This window comes from Ruditapes philippinarum, unplaced genomic scaffold (genome assembly GCF_026571515.1).
Source record: "Ruditapes philippinarum isolate M1 unplaced genomic scaffold, ASM2657151v2 ctg5391_1_1_1_1, whole genome shotgun sequence".
Lineage (NCBI taxonomy): Eukaryota > Metazoa > Mollusca > Bivalvia > Venerida > Veneridae > Ruditapes > Ruditapes philippinarum.
In genome coordinates this window covers 56,342-76,247 of record NW_026859621.1, presented here as the reverse complement: position 1 = coordinate 76,247, position 19,906 = coordinate 56,342, and positions in this window count along the sequence as shown.

The following is a 19,906-nucleotide window of genomic DNA, read 5'->3' as shown; positions in this document are numbered from 1 at the left end:
TGCCCCCCCCCCCCCGGATATTGCCAATATTGAACCCAGAAGCATTATTCATATCGGTTTTATAAAGTTAAATAAGAGAATGCTAGCATTGTAGCTTTACACAATGAGACTTATGTTAAAACAATCCAGTTTTCCCCATGACATGACCAATTTTGATCGCAGAAAGCTCAAACCTATATTCGGCACATTGTTCAATCATAGTTAATATTTTTGCCAAGTAGTTTCAATGTCCTCCCATCGGTTCAAAAGATAAATAACGAACACGACATTGCTAGCAGACAGACGAAGACTAGGTATAATAATATACGCCGAAATGTTTTAGGTGTATTAAAATATAGAACAATATAATAACCATAGTAGGACGTCAACTTTGAGAATTGTATATATTATATTTCTGGTTGATCTATAAAGTTTCGGGCTAAATATTTTCGCAAAATTGACATTTTTGCCTTTTTTGTGTTTCATTATAGGATTTGATTGTTTATCCTTTCTAAAATTATCTTATTTAACATATTTTGTTGTATGTAAATGCATTTTATAGCATTACATTTTATTTATGTTGTATTTTTAATTAATTCTGTTCTACACGATAAATAGATTTCGTAGCCAATTTGTCGTTACTGTGGTAATTCATGGCGTATTTACGGCAATATCTAACAAGCCGATGCATTTACCCATTGAAATACATACATGTACACACATTGCTTTAATTAAAAGTAAGTTTCCTCGATATATGTGTGCACTGAGCTAATAATTGTTCAACGTACTACGCAGGAGAATAATTATTATCACTTATATTTAGTTTTGTAAAGTAAAATGTAATTCAAGTGTACCATGTGACTAATTATATTGTACTGTTATATAGGTAATAAACCCAATATTGTCCCAATCAAGTATTTGTTCGGGGTATAAAATAATCAAATAAAATAGAGAAAAACAGAATCCCTAAAGAAAAGTCCAACACAACAAAATTGAAAATGTTGCAGGCTCGGTTTGATTGAGCCTGTTCATGGACGGTACTGGAAAGTGCAAGTTACTTTAGTGCAAGAATCTTTGGGGATTCTTATTTCTCTCTATTTTACCGTCCACGCCCCCTAGCACCGGCTTAAGCAGAATTCAACATTTAACACGGAAATGGTGAAATTTTGAATTTAGAAACATCCGCATATGTTTTCAAACGGTGGTTATCATGGAACCTTCAAAGTGACACAGTAGTGCCATTTCATGAAAAGCGGCATATGGTCAACACATACATGTAGGTTTGTGAGTAACAGCAAAACTAATATCCCTCGTATATATACTGTGTCTCGAGGCGGATTTTTCTCGGGATGATACTTTTACTATTTCTCACGAACCTATATGTTGTTTATATAATAGAACAGGCAAAAAATGGTATTACAAAATAATAAACCTACTTATGTATTGCAAATAATTTACTTTTCGTGTAAAATTGAAATAAAAATAAAGGATAACTTGCAAAAATCAAGAAAATGATTAGTCTAATGATTATACAGAGATCTAAAACTTAAATGCAAATCTACTGTTATATTATTATATTATTTTAGACGTGTCTTTCCTTCTCTGGTTACTGCATGCGTCTATTATGGCATTTTGAACGGTGAGATAATGAATTTTAAGGTAGAAGAAAAGTTATATAGCTAATATTCAACATTTTCATAAACTACCGGAGTAAAGTATTAAAGAATTTGCTTCATTATATCGGTTGCCGTCTGATTTATGCGGAAATATACTCGTACTTCCGATGGTATTTTAATACCATTGACAAACTAAGGGTCATGATTATCACATTCTTGGCTCTTTAATTAACTTCACATCTATATATAGTGGTGTACGAAATAAAATGAAGGTATATCAATGAATGTATAAAATTGTCCTTAATCAATACGTTGTATTTTGCAAAATTCAAAAAACCAAATTGTACTGTATTTTTATATTTACTTTCATTACATGACTTCCCATCCAACCAAGTTTACAAATTGGTGATTGACAGTAACCATGTATTGTCTGGCCAGGGCTTATTATCAGCACAGTGACAGTCTTGCACACATTCCTCTTCAAATGCCATCTTTGCAATCTGTAAGTAAGCATTGCTATCTTTAATATGTATGTCTTATGTTTACGCAATAAACTCTTTCATGAAAGTGCGTTGGAAATGCCGGTTGTTAGACACAAATAAAAAGTTTAAATTGTACATAATCAACATATACATAAACATTTGCTATATTGTATAATGCCCTAATGAATGTAATATTATCGGTAAAAAATACAACCAAAAAAATACCAACTTTTCAAAATAATTTGCACAAATAATTAAAGAAAAGTATAATCTTAAAACTCTAAGCTGAGCATCCATGAAACCATGTAATCAGTCTCTATACAATCGAGTCGATTGAAAAATCAGGATCGGCGTAAACCCATTTTAACAATTAATACAAATATATTGAAAAAGCACTAAGTTTATTGAAATTTACGCGCTGATGAAGGTTTGGACCTACTGATTCAAATCAATAAAAATTAAAACTGCATGTAGGATTCACGCCTCTCAATAACTTCTGCAAAACTATGTTACATAAAAACATTATATGTCGAAAAATTAGAATTATATTGTTAGGTATCAACAAATCAAATACTTACTTCCTTCTATAACAATAACTTCACAAAGAGTTTAAAACGGCCGCGGTCTTCTATCTTATATATCTTGCTAAAGTATTATTAATGTTTGCTCATACTATTTCTCCGAACGTATGAAGGAAGTCATAGACAAAATAAATCAGGTTAATCATTCGACTGCGTGTATTAATAGAAGAAGCTTAAGCCGTTAGTTGGAACGGAAATCCTCTGAAAGAAAAATGCATTTAAATGTCTTTCATATCACATGAAAGTATATAAAATTATTATATGATTATTTCTTTTTCAATTTCAAGGCTTGTTAATCTAACAAAAGCAGGACAACTATCTATTGATACTCTGCTCAATAATACATAATTGATTTATGTCCTATAATATCCCAAAATTCAGTAATCTTTGACGTAAGACATCAATTTTACACATAAGCAAGACAATTGAATACACACGTAACTGTGGTATAGTATGCGAAGTATTAATTTAGAATATAATTTCGAAAACTGTATATCATGCCGAGGTATCAACCATCCGGTGTGCTTCCTAACGCATACAAATAAATGACTTCTTTCAAGCGGCGAGTATCTCAGTCTGTAACTATATCTAACATATACCATCTATAGGATAAGGCAAGCGAGCATAAGAAATATGGAGTAACTATCATATCTATGACAGCACTAAACCGGTCAAGTGCATCACAGACCATTCAACTCAACAAATAAATTATCTGCTCTGAGCGAACTATCATAGACACGTACATCTAGTGTTCTAATCCATGAATCTAGCTCTATGCACTCCTACATCATAATTATACCTCTGCATCAAAATCGAACGATAGCACAAAAATTGAAAGAAGAAGTATAAAGAATCAATAACTTCATCATCATGAGACACATCTTAATTTGATCCTAAGTAGTATAGTATCTAATAATGATAAATAAGTAAGTACCAACGACTAGTACTATAATACTAAAAGCCTCTGATAATAGTAATAATATTAGATAAAAGAAAATTAATAATGAATAATATAAAGTCACTCATACAAAAAGAGACGATGAGATATACTCTATAAATATACATGACTATTCGCAATCTAGGCATAAGTTGGTCATTTTGTAGAGACTTTATCGATACAATCACAAGCTAACAAGTACTAACGCTGTCATCTAACATTATAAAGGTATCATACATACCGAGAGAGAGCACTCAGTAAGACACAGGTGTTGTATATAGTACTTCATGTACAATATAGCTGCGCTTATACATGTTCGAAAAGCAGCTTCTATCGAGTATTTTGAGCCTATAACATACAACAATATTACTAAGCGTATAATAACACCCTAAATATAGCAATTAATATGATAAAGATAGAAAGACCGGGCGTTATTTAACTCATAACTAAGAAGATAGCTAATTCGATAATATAATGGTATTAGCAGATAGTAAAAGGTTACATAGAATTTGGATATAGCAAAAACAAAATGAAGAAGTATGCGTTATCTAATATAGCTTAGCACACTATAAAGTGTTGTAGATAACCATGTTTATGCAGAAAGTTGTACTATTCTGATAGCAAGCCGAAATGCATATGACTATCAGCAGTTGGCAATAAACAAGAACACATCAAGGCGAGCAAATATCACATCCTCAACAAGCTAAAACTAAATCGATATCTTTTTTCCATAAGTGTAATTCACATGTGAAAAAATGCGGTTTACAGATCGATTCCAGACAATATTCAAATAAGAAAACTTACTGAAGAATGCTATTAGAGGTCTTGTTATAATGTTAAACATTAGGTAATAAGACAATGAGTGTACTTCATGAGTCAACAGACTTATGGTACACAGACGATCCGAGCCTGGTCGCAATAACTAAAATCTCATGTCTAAACATCAATCATAATGTAGATACAACCTGATATTTGATATAAAGTTGTATTTTGGTTTAGGAATGTACGAGACTAAAGGACTGGCGCTACTCTTACTCTGATATATAATACACTTTCTAAAATAGCATAATCGAATCACACAGCATAGCAAATGTTTAATGTATACTGTATGATAGTGCAAACTTAAAAATTTAAAACTTTTATTTGTCTACAACGGAGTCCAAAGCCTTCCCAGATACGAGCTTATGCGTAACATAAGCATATACAATTAAAAGATTAGCAATTGCTTTACTAACAGATTGCAAAGATGGGACATTTGGAGAGGAATGGTGCAAGACTGTGTCACTGATGTATGACATATATGAGCGACCCAGCAAGATCACACTATCACCCAGTGCCTCTATCCTGCCAATAACACCAAAAATTTCACGTCAATATCTGAGCGTGTGAGATAGTGGACAATCAGTAGCACATGAAGAATCTGAGACGAGTAAAATATTGGGAATACATGTATCACAAAGTACAATTGGTAACTGATAGTAAGGTGAGGTAGCCTCAATCTGAAAGTTATATCAACCGAAATATGATTAAGTGAAATTATACATTCAATCTGATGATACGATAAATTAATGCAGCTGAATTTATGATCGATAATGGTGACAGTAGCAGCACATAAGTCATACACGCTAACATTCGTAAGCATATAGAAGATTTAAATTATAGATCAAATATAGAATTATAGTCGATGATAAGTCACATTGACCGCTCATGATACGATACATAATCTGAATCATGTATGATCATTAATTAACATAATCCTGAAGTAGGGAGAGGGGGCCGGGGAGACTCTACTAGACCATGTTAAATGATGTGACCGAAGATATACCATGTTCTGAGTGACTGCGTGAATGCGTGATAGCTAGATAGCAGTCAAGATAGACGCGCAGGATCATACGTATTTCCGGATCTAGTGAGGACAATTATAGCTGTACGTCATCTATAACTATTACATAGATGAGTCTAAAAATACGTCTTATCTAAAAAATAACTGTAGTATCCATCACGTTATCTTATTGCTATGCATAAAATGTAACAATTGCACACTCCTATACTAAAGTTCGTAAATATGACCTACACATACTCTCTCAACATATTTGAAGGTAACTTACGTGATGCCGGTAACCTTCTATATAAGTATAAAGAATTATTGATGGGGTAAGACTATCTTACACGTCTCTATATGCACGCATAGTATGCATACTACATACAATACTCGCACTATGACTGCTAATACCTAAGGAGCTAGAATATGCCTACACTGCTACTAAATACTATTCTATACTAATCACCTATCTATAATAATACCAAGATAGTATATACGATCCATGTAGGTCATCTGAAAAACGCATGCTCAGAAAGGAATTTGGTCAGCGTAAATTGAGCTGTCAATTCCTATCTAGTACTAATCCCTATCTTACTTTAGTATCTAATTGTCGCAACTAAATCTATTCATACCTATATCTACTATCTATCTATACTATCTATCAACACGATAACATAATCACTATACTATTTCAAATAGTCTTATACGATCAGTCTTATTATTCTATCTATCTGATCATATCCTATCATTCATTCTATGCTCAATCTATCTACTTATCATAATCTATACAATATTGGTCATCCTAAAAATAGCAACAGATATCTATCGTCATTCTACGTAATATCTATACTACCGTCCTACCGATAACAGCAATCGACGAATACTACTTAAACTATCTACGTCTATGGCGATATATTAAGTTCTATCTATCTAGTCTGTATCAATCTACTACACATCATAACTCTACATGAGTATCTGATCTATTCTAAGACTTCTATTCATGCTCGCTATCATGATACTATGCTAGCACTAACTGTATACACAATCGAGTCAAAGTGTATCCTAATCTATCATACTACTCATCCCGATATCGAATACAATATCTTACTCGTGATCTATCTAATACTATCTAAACTAACTATCCTATTCTACCGCTAGTTCATACTGATTTTGAATCTAGCGTACCTCTATAAGTACCATCATCTATCGGATAGACTAGCGTAGCTGGATCGACGGAAACTATAGAGATGACAATACACTAAATCCACTATCTCAACAATCTATCTCATCTAGTCATCACCTCAATCAGATTCTATCTACCCTATTCTAGCACTATCACTAGAATCCGACCTATAACTACCATCGTCATCAATCTATCTATCTAACCGAAGCTGATCATAATATTAAATATCTAAATCTATCTAGTCTAGTGCTATGCGATCTATCTATCTCATTAGTATAGCTATTCTATCTCATACTATCTATATATCGTATCATATCTAATACTCACCTACGCGATAACCATATCACTATCTTATCTTGAAGTACTTCTATCATATCGTAGTGTTTATATCCAATATACTTATCTAGTGCAATTTACGACTAACAAATAATAAAAAATATTAAAATATAATTAATAACCATGGATAACAAATGAAAAAACATATCTATACTCTATACAAAACTCTAAATAATCCTATACTAGTCGATATCATAATCATACTCTAATCTAGCGTGAACGTACTCTGATCAATCAATACTATCATTAGCTCTAGTGCTATCTAAATCAATCTAATCAACTATACTGAGAAACCGCACATAATCTTGTCTAACGTACTTCAAATATATTTCCAACCCCAAGCAACCCTGCCCTGTCCTACACTCGCTCCCTCCTATTTCACATTATGAGTAAGTAGAGAAAAAATATACGAGCGCTGACGCGATATATAACCGTCGCTAATCGAAATTATTACCACGAGAGAAAGACAAAACTAGCCTAAACCAAATGCGTTGCAATAATCATGTTAACACAAATCCGAGAACTCAAAAATACTATAAACTAAAATCTTAGATTCATGTAAGTGAGACTATAATTTCTATATATAGTAAAAAAAAGTGCCATATATATGTATCTTAACATAGAATTCATATGTATAATGAGGAATGTTATGCTTGACTATAAATTAGAATATTTTGAAGAAATGTATAAAAACACAAATCACTGACCCGAGATCGCGGAAAAGGCAAATCACACAAGAGACAGAGCAAAAAGTAACAAATAAACAATTATGAGCGAAGATATATAAAATATGGCGACCAGAAACTGAATAGCCCGTAACATTGATACAGTGGTAAAACCCATCATACAACCACTCTATGCACCAACCACTACTACCATTTCCCATCTCTATAGCGTACATAATCAAAGACGATAGTCGAGGTATCGCATACTCTCAAATTATCCAACGCTATACCCCCTACTACTGGTCATAATACGATCGACGTAGTCTATAGAGTATTCACATCACAGACAACTAATGAAACCTCACGCGGATTGGCGTAATCATTAATAGAAAATCCTAAAGGTACTTGCTACGTCAAATCTGACATTCATGATGTAATCAAAGATTATCTCTACCTCTGATAGACACGATGAAGGACAAGTATATCCTATCAAATAATTGGGGAACCATATACCTCTCACGGAGACAAGATATATAACTAGTGAAATTAGAAGAAACAACCTTCTCTGCAAGCGTATACCTAGATGCAAAGCGATATATGTACTATATCACATGAATACGTCCAGTCTCAAAAGATGAGGATCATGAGTCGCACTGAAGAAAACGGAGATACGTCCAAAACTAATATCAAACACATAAATGAGTCATCGAGTTGCGATAACAGAATAAACAATGCTTGCATTACTGTACTACAAAATTTCTAGATTCTTATAAGAACCGAAATCACCCGATATGCCTTAGAATCGCATTTTTCCGCTACGAACTTATTGCAATACCTGGGCGATATATACACTTTGAATATAGTAGTTATGGCGAGACAGAGAGAAGAGGCCACACAAGAAACAGTTAGGACGAACGACGTGCATGCACAGGAATTCGCACTGATATGATCATCGCGGAAACTGATTAATCTAGACTAATAAGCACCATATAATGAAAATATCGCATATGAAGACAATAGAACGACTACTAGAGACTGCATGATTACTATCTATAAGTTGCAAAAGCAGCAATTAATGGCTCATTATACCTGTAGGCGCGCCTTGTGTGAAGACTCCATGTATGAGCATTCATTACCGAGACGCCACACAAGTCATAGACAGAGAGTCACGAGAACGACACATATATAAGTAGCAAGAATAAGAACTTGGGTGAAAAGTAATTTATGTCAACAAGAGCCAGAAGATCAATATCTTAACATTGCTGAATCAAATGTCTATTGAATCGATATCTATGTAAAACATCTTTGGAACGGAGACGTTATCAATTAGTACCCGCGAGTGATAAAGTATAAAATACACATGTCAGATTAAGCATAGCATACAAACTAAACAATGCAGGACAATAAACTTAGATCGCATACTGTACAATATAGGTCAGCCAAGTGCACATCTATACCCAACCCACCCACAAAACATCCCGTGGCATCATAGATGTCTTTGAAGTCCACCACCTACCACTTAAGACATACTATTTCACTGAAATAACACGTGAGCCCTATCGGCTAGAAAAACTCAAGAAAATCAAAGTCACATCCGTGCTCAACCTACTATAGCGCACATAAAGCGACTAGCACACAGATACATACAGATCATCAATCACATTACCGTTTAATACACCCAATTAGATTAGCGCACTACCTCGCAAATGATTTTCGACCGACCCAACCAAAACTTTCGATACTTCTCCACTTGAATAGTGATAACACAAGAGACAAAAACGATACTTACACGTCGATGTGAAAATTACCAATCAAACATATTGCCGAAGTCCATTCTTGACGAACAAGAACGAATCACAGGTAGACCAGTGACCATGCGGGGTCCTCAACAGTAGACAATGACCCTATATAACTAGACAAGAACAATTTGTATGCTTATGATTTTTCAAAGAACACCGTAAATGTACCGTAGGAAACTGTAATGTTACTAAACTTTCACTTAGTGATTATAACATTTTAAATATTAACTGTACTCGTTTGGCAGACAATGATATTGTAACGGACTATTTACTTTCATATCGGACTTATTAAATCATGGTACAGTCAACTTTATTTCAAGCGTTTTTCATGAATTCTTAATCGAGAACCTGTTGTAATGTTTTGTTTAAAGATACCTTTTGAGCCTGCTAGAGATACATGTTTTATGTAGCACAATTAGCAGTACGATACATTTATTTCTTCATATTAACCTATTAGAAAATTATTATGACATACGGTCAAATCCTATAAAAGATGTATCGAAATGTAATTCGTTGTGATATCCTAGAAGCGGCAATTCTAGTTGAATAATTCCATTACTTCGATGATTAATTTTTCGAAGTTACGCCCTGACAACCGTACTTTAATAATGAAACTTCTCAATATCCTTACAATTAACGTGAGGATTTAATCTCGACTAAAATATCCAAGAATTTATTACCAATATTAATAAATTATTGTTTAGTAGCAGTACAAGGAAACTAAAAAATGTGAGATTTGAGTACGTTTAGCGTCCGGTTTGACTTATTATGAAAAAATTAGAAGTCATCATGAATAATAAAAATGGAGGATAAGCCTGCTGTAAAGAAATATATCTCTAAATAATTAAACATCTAAAGAACAGACAGTACATGGCACCTATGGTTAAACCATTTCGAAAGAATTATGTAATCTAGAAACAGACATACTATGCGCATTAGTAGTCTATATACCACCATATAATCTATTTATTCTGTAAGATGAGCCCTTGATGTAGAAATTCAAGGATGAACTAAACGTATTCTCTAGATTATGATTCAATATGCTGTTGAGATTTCAATTCTCAACTAAAAGTCTAAAAGATTAATAACGCTTGATACGGAACTTTCGAAATTCAGATTAGATATATCGCCGACAGAATATGATGAAGATGACAGGAATTTATAGTTCTTTAATACGTACAAGTTTCGGTAATTGCGCAAAACGTGAATACTATATGGAAGTAAGCTATTGATTTTTAAAATCTTAATAACTTATACAAATGCCGACACTAATGACACTGCTGGAAAATTACTTGTAAAAGGATGATACAGTTGATTATTTATTTGAACTCAAAAATATCAAGATCACATCCTCTACCAGGTTTAAATGTGATTCTTCGCCTCGTTATTCAAGACGTCGCATTGTTCGTTGACTGAACATTGTCATTAAGCTAAATAATCAATAAAAAAACAGTGCGAACGAGTCCTCCGAACTGTAAGCTTTGATCAAAAAAGGCTGATAACTGTATCAATATCATTGATTCAAAATAAAATACAAAATGAGTTAAAACAGCAGTCCTGATAACATATATTAAGTGACGAACAATCGGTCAAAATGATCCTAAATATGTTAGTTAACGAAATATCAACTCTTTCATCGATACATCACGATACAGCGTTGGCTATGAAATAAAATTAAATAATACAATTATTAACACAAACATAAATCTAATCCCTCGTGGTTCGACCTAAATTAAGAAACTCGAAAAGAAATTTTTCAATCTGCTAAATACTTATATAAAATTCGAAAAACAATGAAACAAAAGAAAATCTTAGAAGAAAGCAAATTATTATACAAAATTACAAATGAAGACATCCAGACATAAAACAATATATTCTAATGTGACAAGTTAAGAAAAAAAAGGCAATGAACCTAGAAAAATACGAAAATTTAAAAAGGCAAAAAGAAAATAAAATCTGAAGCAAAATATAACAAGATTATTCCAATTATTCAAAGGAGTAAACATATCAGTGTGAAAAGCATAATGTAGGTGCCAAAATAATAATAATAATATATAAAATAATAATAATAATGAAATAATTAAAATATATAATAATAATAACAATAATAATAATATAATAATATAATAAAATAAATAACTTACTCAATATGCCTATTGATATTCAATGAAGTCGTTAAAAGCAGTAATAGATCTAAAAAATAACAAAGCGAGGGTTATGATAACATAGTAAATTGAAACAGGATGAAATGCCATCTCTCTCTTTGATGAGTAACATGTTTATGTCAAATTATTCAACTTGGTTGCTTGATAACGGGTTTAATCCCAGGAACACTGGACAGTTGGAATCATTCAATCCAATCTAAAGAAACAAGGGTGAATCCTGTTAAACCAGAAAATTATAGACCAATTACATTATTAGTTGCCTTAGGCAAAGTTTTCACAATATAGAAAATAAAAGAATCACTTGATTATTGAAGAGGTCAAATGATATTGTTTAAAACACAACAAGCATGGATTAGAAAAGGTTTTCATATTTCTCAGATATAATATATCATTTACATCCAATATCATTCAATATTTAATATAATTACCTTGAAAAAAAAACTATTTTGTCTCTATTTTATTGACTTAAATATCCATGGCATTGATACTGCTGTTGGAGAAAAAATTGTCCTCCCTCCCCCCCTCTCCCCCCCCTAAACAATGATAAAATATATGTATGCTTAATTATACAAGGTTAAAATGTTCTTCAGGTTATATCAAAATATTGTATCAAAGGAATTAAATCATGTGTGAGGTAATTCGAGCTCAACTATCTAACTTTTTCGTCATGTAATATAGGTTGTTCGCTCAAGGTATATAATGTTATCTCCCTTGCGTCTTCTCGATGTATTTGAATGATCTTAAAGATTTCTTTTCATATAATAATAGTGAATACACTGGGATATTTTGTTTCAAAAATGAATTACTCTTGTTATATGCAATGACACTTCTGTTATGATGGCCGAGACAGAAAATGACTAAAAGAACGCTTAAGTACATATGAAAGATATGTCGATATTTGGAAACTTAAGCAACATTTCTAAAACCAGAATATGTGTGTTTCAAAGGTGAGACAAGAATTATAAATTTTACTATAATAAATGAACAAATCGAAAATAGTAAATTTAATATAAATTATTTCTCTTCGCTATATTTTGTTTAAATAGAAGTGTCTTTCGCAAAACTAAGACACATTATTTCAGAACAAGCTACAAGATCGATGGTACAGCCTGATAAATTGAATTCAAATTAGATTGTTATAATATTTACCAAAATTGATCTTACAAGTTTGATCCCTTTTTAATAAAACTGTTAGAAAATATTTACTAGGTTCTGGAAAATCCTGGGGATACGGTAAATCTTGAACGTTATTGAACGCGTACAACTCAAATTTTTAAAAACATATCCTTAAACTTAAACGTTCGACGGCCAGTTATTTCATATACGGTGAAACGGGATGCATGCCATTGTCTGTAGATATCGGGAGAAAGAATAGTTTCATTTTGGGCGCGTCTCCTTTCAGAACGAAAATGGTTTAATACCAAATAAATTATCATACTTTGTATATCGTCATATGCTAAGAAATACAGTAGATATTAATGATATGATTTTGAACGTAATTATCCGTGGATTTATAATTTAAAATCAATACTAATAAAATGCGGAATCAACAATGTTTGGATTGATCATAATTTTCCCGGTACCAAAATGGTTAAAATTAACAGTAAAACAAAAGCCTAAAAGATCTTTTCTTAAATGAAATGGTATTCAAAGATAAATGAATCGAGCAATAGTTCTTTTTACAAATTTTTAAAAAATCTTTTGGAATAGAACCTTATCGTACTCCCAAAATGCAATGATTTTTAATTATGTCAAATTCAGAACAAGAAACCATAGATTACCAGTTGAAACTGGAAATTTGGTCAAATATACCTGTCAATGAAAGAATGTGCATTTTTTGTAGAAATATAATCGGTGATGAGTTTCATTATCTTTTCGAATGTAATGATTTTCTAATGAAAGAAGACAATTTATAAAACCATATTTTTATAGACGTCCTAATATGTATAAATTAGAAACAACTTTTTACAATGAAAGATTCGCCTGCATTTTATAAACTATGCAAATTCTTAATGATTATTATAAGAAATGTAAGAATGTAATCAAATATTTTTTGTTTTCATTTTAAAGTCAGTTGTTATTTTGTAATGTTCTGAGATATAGTTTTGTTTTAATGATATTCACTTACCACTTTCTTACTATACAGCAAAGGTCCTTTATACCTCACATATACTTTTTTTTTATTTCTCATAAGAATAAGTTTTTGCTGTACTTTTATAGTATTAAACGAACAATCACTGGTTTATTTCATGAATCATCTTTCATTTCAAAATTTGCTTTTTAGAAATAAATACAAGTATAGTAAATAAGCATTTTGTATGGAAGTTAAAAATATTACTTTATTTATTTTACAACTTTTATGACAAATTATATCACATTTATATCTACATTCTCCTAGTAATAATATCTTACATTCTGTTCAAGCAGTATTTGAATGTTGTAAAATTCAGGTTTTGCATTTTCTTAATAAGTTAAAAAAAAAATTGTTTCCTAAGCAAAATATGGCATATAATTTAATAATATGTAATAGATATGTTGATATTGTTTAGTAATTATATTCTGATCTCAATTTGTATAAATGCCTCGTTAAATATTTTGACATTATCCTCATATTACATGTTGTATGCATGTTTGAGTGAATAAAAAAAGATGTGTTGTTGTTGTAATTTGCAGACCTGTTAACCGGTCGGTAAGTGATTTACTAGTCCGCTTTTAACAAAGGAGCCGCTAGGTAAATAAAATTACTATGGAATGTGTGAACCACAGTGACAACATCTCACCTTCATGTCGCCGATTTTTGATCACTCGACTGTTTTCACACTTCGATTTATTGAGATGAAAATATGTTGGACTGAAAATGACGGGACCAAAAACACCTTTCGAATAAACAGCAGTCTCAGTAAGTCAAAACTTGACCTAAGCGGAATTTAAGTACACATATTAAAAAGGAAATATGACGGAGACATTCTTCGACTTACGCTAATCTTCTGATTAGATATTAACGACAATGGGGGACGAGATATTCGGCAAAAACCACGCAATACATCGATGGTAGGTAGGTTGAACACCACCAATTCATTCATATCTAATTAACGTTACAAAATACCTGCATTTATCTTAGTTACAAAGTACAAGACAAATCTGGTTTATACATGTTTATTCTAAACTTTATGCTTGTTTTTTAACATAAGGGTATTCCGCAGCATGGATAGCACCTAATACCTGTTATGCAGCAAAACTTTCCACATTCTGTAAGCACATTTATTTGTCAAGATATTGTATTTGTGTTTGTAAAATTGTCTTTAATGTCTTTTTAACTTCATTTAGTAATCTAAGATATTGGAAAAAAACACTTTTCCTTTTGAATATTAATTTATTTCAAAATATGTTTACTTAACATAAGAAGTATTCATTCATTTGACTTCAATCTTACTTAATAATCAATCATAAATATACTCCAATTATCTTAATCTTACAATTTTCAAGTAACGAATCAGTCATACTAATTTATTTTATTTCACCCCAATGATAACATATAAAATTTCCCTTTTTATAGCGAAACAAAATTTCCTTTTTTTATAGCCAACTTTCCAGCCATTTAAATTAAGCATGACAAGAAAAGCATGTAAAACATGAATACATTAATATCTCGTGAACAATATATAATTCACCGCCTAAAGCAATAGGTTTACATCTGCGAATGTTTCTAAATTTAAAATTTCGTGTTTAAATGTTGAATTCTGCTTAAGCTGGTGCTAGGGGGCGTGGAAGCTCGAGTACCGTCCATGAACAAACTCAATCAAACCTTTCATAAAGGGTCCAGAAATGATTAAGAGTTTTTTTATATAATTTATTAACATTTCATTTAATTTCAGTGCCTTAATACAATTTCACATGATAGCAAACAAACAAAATATGTATCAAAAGCAACGATAATATATTCTGCTTAACATGTCTACACAACAATAATGTCGTGCTGAACGGTCTTTTAGGATCGAACATATATCATTTCTGATTGTATGTGTGTAAGAGGTGACATTTTTATGATATGCATAAATAATACCGATGTGACAATAAATTAGAGAAAAACGGAATCCCTAAAGAACGTCATAAAACGTCAAAATTTTAATTCCTAGAAGAACTTGTTTATGGACAGTACTAGAAAAACCGCTTAAAGAACACAAACACTTAATATAAGAATAAAACATAAGTATATTATCTTAATACATCAACATGAGCGAAAAACATGTCACCTAAGCAGAAGAAATAGAAACGTTTAACCATAGATTTAACATCATTTTAAGTACATAAACTAAAAAGTAAAAGGGAAAAGTATTACAAACACTTTTTTAAATTATTCATATTAATTTTTAAAAAGAAAATCAGATTTCAAATGTTTCTTTTTTATATTTGCAAAAAATAAAAAAAATTGTTTGTACACATGTATTTTTAAGAAGTTTAAAAAATTTCATGTATCTAAACAAAATTAGGTGGTTAATAAAAAAACGTTTTAATATATTTTGTCTTATTTTGTGATTAAACCCAAAACATAAAACATAGGAACTTTTATCTTTAATATGGGCCCTTTTGTTGCCAACATTAAAAAAAATATCGGTGGTTTCTTGGAAAAATAATAACGATAATACCTCCCAGATTGTATTATATCATAATGACATTGTAAGTTTAGTTATTTTCATATTTGAAAATTTTATATATTTCAAAACAAACTAATTTTTGCTAAAAAGTAGCTGTCTATATACATATAACTTTTAAAGACCGGCAATCCGGAGACCCGCGGTTCGGGTCCCGACTGCGCCGTGCCATTTTGTCGTGTGATTTTTCTGTTCTGTGCATAATTTCCGCTCATGTCTTTCATTTACATCCATTCAAGGGCGGTAGTGTCCTTATGAAATAATAAATGTGTTTGCCATAAGATATTCATTAAACGACAAATCTGTGACGGAGTCAGTCAACAGCCTAAAAAAGGAGCAATAATTAGCTCTCAGGTATGGTAATAAAAAAGTGATGACGTCACAATTAAGTTTAGAATAACTTAAATATATGAATACAATTAGCATGAAGAAAACGCAACGGCCGCTCTGGTGTAGTGGTAAGCATACTGGACCTGCAATCTAAAGACCCGTGGTTTGAGTCCCGGCTGCGGCGTGCCGATCTCTCGTGTGTTTTTCTGTTTGTATGCACCAACGATAATAGTGTAATAGTATCAGGAAGCTCAAATGATGTAACCCATAAAATGATAGAAGGAATTCGAAAACATGACTTTACACACGATCTGACATTTTCATACATTAAATAGAGAAAAACGGAATTGCTAAAGAGCGCTCAAAACGACACAATTGAACATGTTGCGCGGGCCGGTTTGATTGAGCATGTTCATGATGGTAGGGGGCGGACAAAATACATTGTAACGTCCACGCCCCTAGCACTGGCTTTAAAAGGCAGTATTCTCTATCTTAAATATGAAAATAGAAAAAAATTTGAATTAAAAAACCTCTGGGCAGATGGTTCATTACGGCGTTTATCCTTCGTTTTAATTTTTCAATGTTACATATACGTGCTATTAATGAAAAACGGATATGGTCCAAATAAAAAATAATGTGTCCAAAACTAGATCACAATAGGTGGATGCAACTTAATACAAGAGCCCGGTTTGAGCCGGGTGATGCTCCCCGAATAGGTTTTGGACACAGGAAAGTACACCCTCTTGTAGTTTCAGAGTTATTTCCCTGGAAAAAGTTCAAAGGTGGCAATAATTCCATCATTAGGCAAGGCAGAGGTACTTTTCTTTGCAAAGGCACTTCTTATCAATTGTGATCTATCAAACTACAAAGTTTCTTTGTTGATATCTCTTATGGTTCCGAGTTATGTCCCGGACAAACTTCAAAAAAAGTAAAAATAAAACAAAGGGCAATAACTCCAAAATGTAGGCACGGCAGAGTTATGATTCTTATGCACTGCACATCCTACCCATTGAGATATATCTACCTACCAAAGTTTTCGTGTTATATCTCTTATAGTTTTTCACAAGTCCTGACAAGAAATTTCTAAAAGGGGAGATAATTAAAAAAAATGAGGCTAAAAAGAGTTATGGTTCTTTTGCACTGCGCACTTTCTACTCAAATGAGATCTATCTACCTACAATGTTTTCATCTTAATATCTCTTATAGTTTTAGAATTATGTTCCGGACAAAGTTCAAAGTGTTAAAATTAACAAAGGGCAAAAAAAGTTATTGTCCTTATGCACTGCACATCTACCCATCGAGATCTATTCACCTACAAAGTTTCATGTTGATATCTCCGATAGTTTTAGAGTTATGTCCCGGACAAGATTTTTCTATAAGGAAAGATAATTCAAAAACCGGGCAAAATAAATGGTTCTTTGACAATGCTCCGGACAAGACAACGGACGGACGGACGGACGGACGGACGTTCCAACATATTGGCTGTAGGGGCTATTTTCTTTGTTATTGTCTTTGTTTTCTTAAGGGCTACTAGCCCCTTAATCCTTTGATCACGGAATGAGCATATTGTTCTCTTTTGTCCTCTTTACTGTTATATAGCCCCTAAACCCAAAATGTTTGCTCGGACAGACGGACAAGGCGCCGACTTGGCATTTAAAAGGTGGGTCTGAGGTTAAAAAGCATGCATGTTACAGTCAAGATGTCAAACTACAAATTTAAAAAGCAGGCAGTATATCCGAGTGGAAATAGTGAAACCACCTAAATTGAAAAAGGTCAAATAGGAAGACATGAAATACAACAAAATATGTTAACTACACTGAGCGCTATAACTCTAACAACTCTAAGTGCATAAGTTAAAACAAACGAAAGTCACAATGTCCAACGATAAGTTAACAAACCACAACCAAGCATTCTTAAAACAGCCGATTTAAATGTTTCTAATTATTACACCGATAAACATGCAAGCATTTTGTTTGAACGAAACATTGTCATATCAATCTCACGTTATCTTTTGAACTTATCTTTAAGCTCAAACTTTCTTATGTATTATGAAGAGGTCGTCCAAATTGAAAGTTACCAGTTGATAAACAAACGAATAATTAAAAACATGAACTATGATTCTAATTCGGAACTAAGTTCAATCCTTGGTATTTGTGTAAGGTAACATTTTGTGTCATCTCGTCAGCTTAAAAAAAACAGTGTTGTCATAGAAAAAAAAACAAATATAATCTTTTTCTTTTCATTATGCATTATTTAAGTGGAGTGGTCTCAAATGGGCACATGTTTCATAAGTATTTCATGTTGCGATGAACTAACGATGAAAATAGAAATGTATGATTTAAATAAATTTTCCCTTTGAATATTTTTCACAAAATAAAGTGGTACTGATTTTGTTATGCATTTATATAATGAAACATGATAATTTGTTTAAGAACAATTAATCATCTACTCTTTAAACCTCATCAGTACATATAATTCTTCCCTTGTTTTTGTCAAACACACTCTAAATACTAAATTATTTCAACTTTACGGTTGAACATACTTCAAGTATGGACAAACAAAATCACAAAATAATACGAACATAATTATATCTAATATATAAATGTTGTAACTGTGACTGACATGTCATAATCCTGTAACACGCACATTATCTTCTTCGTTCAGTTGGACTTGATTATCTGCAACATATAAACATTTAATAATACATATAACTTTTGTCGACTATAAAGCAAATTATTTCTGTAAGTATTTGAATTGAGTTGATGTGTAGTAATTTGCAACTCGTTTCAGATATGAATGTTAGTTAATGTCAATATTCTTTCACTATATTGAAAGAATATAACTAACATTTATAGTGGACCATATGCCTCATTAGATGCGTACACATTTAATGCTATAATAATGTTATATAAAGAAACTATCTAGCTTACTATTTTAAACCCTTTGTCCTAGATATCACATGGCAGAGTACTTGACTCAATATTATTTTCACAAGTGAATGCTGAAATGACATATAACGGCACTTTTATGTCGGTATTATTTTATAAAAATAAATTTTAATAACAGCACACACAATTGTAAAGAGTTGATTAAATGCTGTTTCTTTATCAACTATACACAGATTATTTGCAATTATCCAAGTAAAATATTTTCAGTTTAAGTGTTGTTACTTGAATGATTTTTTTTGTTACCGTGTGAAATGTCAATTGTATCGTAAGTTGTCTCATCATCTACTTGTGCCATATTGCGATGGATTGTTTTGTAGTAGTTTTCACTTTCATTCCTGTTAATTATAAAAACAATTCTTTTTTTAACATACATAACGAAATCTTTAATTAGGGGGGAGGTCTCAAGTCCGA